At 51.8% G+C, this 1,928-nt stretch overlaps 1 non-coding gene across 1 annotated transcript; it reads right to left on the reverse strand.

The window, feature by feature from the left end:
• Nucleotides 1-1,454: 1,454 nt before the first annotated feature.
• On the reverse strand, nt 1,455-1,526 carry TRNAQ-UUG (transfer RNA glutamine (anticodon UUG)). The gene has a single exon. It is a non-coding gene; the product is annotated as a tRNA-Gln (tRNA).
• Between the last annotated feature and the right edge of the window lie 402 nt (nt 1,527-1,928).

Here is a 1,928-nt window from a genome sequence, read left to right on the forward strand (position 1 = left end):
TAAAAAGCATGAACAACGTCAGTACCAAGTAAAATGTCACACAGACACGGACTTCAACTCCATGGATCGTCGCGTGGCAATTATCACGACTCTTAACCTTTTAGTATTAGCATCGTTATTCATAAGCCAGAACCGTTAGCCTGAGTCCGACCCGTTCACGTCAGCCTGGGGATGCGGGCCCAGGGCGTGTGTATGGCCGCGACGCGCGCTTGCTCACAACTCGGAAATCAATCGGGCCTCGGCATCCCCGATTTCCAGGGGCCCGGCCCCCTCAACTCCCAGGGCCGGGGCCTCTTCGCGCCCTCCCCCCACCCTGCCCCCTCGGTGTCTCCAGCCTGTCCCGTTGCGCTTCACAGGGTAGTTTAATTAAAGGGTCGGTGGGCAAACCTATTAAAGGCCCCTCTGCCCCACACGCTCGGGGGGAGAGATTAGAGGGGGGGATTAGAGAGCCAGGAGGCAGCACTAATCCCCCGCCACCCCCCAACCTGCCACCCTTGACTGCTCGCTGCATCCAAGCCCCTTTGTGGCGGGGCGGAAGAGAGGGCTGCAGATGCCATCAGGGAACCCTGGCCTCTGCCACGGGGCAATGGGAGGAAGTGGGTCAGACCCAGCCCAACAGGGATTTGTGCCCAGCCCCCGATGTTCTTCTCCCCAGTATACTTCTCCCCACAACCCCACACGTGGGGATCTATCTATCTATCTATCTATCTATCTATCTATCTATCTATTCCCATCCACCCCATCTATCTATCTATCTATCTATCTATCTATCTATCCCCATCCACCCCCTCTATCTATCTATCTATCTATCTATCTATCTATTCCCATCCACCCCATCTATCTATCTATCCCCACAGTGGTTCTCAAACTTTTGTACTGGTGACCCCTTTCACACAGCAAGCCTCTGAGTGCGACCCCACCCCCTTATAAATTAAAAAAAATGTTTTTATATATTTAACACCATTATAAACGCTGGATGCAAAGCGAGGTTTGGGGTGGAGGCTGACAGCTTACAACCCCCTTGTAATAACCTCACGACCCCCTGAGGGGTCCCAACCCCCAGTCTGAGAACCCCTGCCACACACCCCCTCTATCTAGCTATCTCTCCCCATATGCCCCCTCTATCTATCTATCGCTCTATCCCCAGACACCCCCTCCAGCTATCTACCTATCCCCATCCACCCCCTATCTATCTACCTATCCCCCTCCAACCTCTATCTATCTATCGCCATACACCCCCTCCCCTCTCCCCATCAGCAGGTGTCTGCTACACATTGTAATTAGGGATGGCAGGTCTCACTGTCCTATGTGTTACCAATCCGCCTGTATGAACCATCTGCTCAGAGGCTGGTTGGGGCAATGAAAGTTTTGGGCCGCTGACCCCTTCAGGGTGTTGGGGTGGGGTGGGAGTACCAAAGGGGGAAAAAAAGACAGTGCTCCCCACTGCAGACACGTGGTTCTACTGAGATTTGAACTCAGATCACTGGATTCAAAGTCCAGAGTGCTAACCATTACACCATAGAACCCCACCAAATAGGGGGACCTACAAGGATAAGAAGCCCTAGACTGTGTTGGGGGGTGACTTTGGCATTGGGAACACATTCCCATGCCATGAATACTGCTGCAGTCCAGGTTGCCCCACCTCCAAGAAGATCTCTTAGAATTGGGAAAGGTCCAGAGAACAACAATGATTAAGAGCACGGAGCAGCTGAGTAAGGAGAGATGAAAAAGAAGGACCGCTCATCTTAGAAAAGAGACGACCGAGAACGGATATGAGAGAGGTCTAGAAAATCATGACTGGGGTGGAGAATGTGACTAAGGAAGTGTTATTTACTCCTTCACCATAACACATGAACCAGGGGTCACGCAATGAAATGACTAGGTAGCAGGTTTAAAACAAACCTAAGGAGGTATTTCTTCACAGTCAA

Source organism: Eretmochelys imbricata, chromosome 28 (assembly GCF_965152235.1).
Source record: "Eretmochelys imbricata isolate rEreImb1 chromosome 28, rEreImb1.hap1, whole genome shotgun sequence".
Lineage (NCBI taxonomy): Eukaryota > Metazoa > Chordata > Testudines > Cheloniidae > Eretmochelys > Eretmochelys imbricata.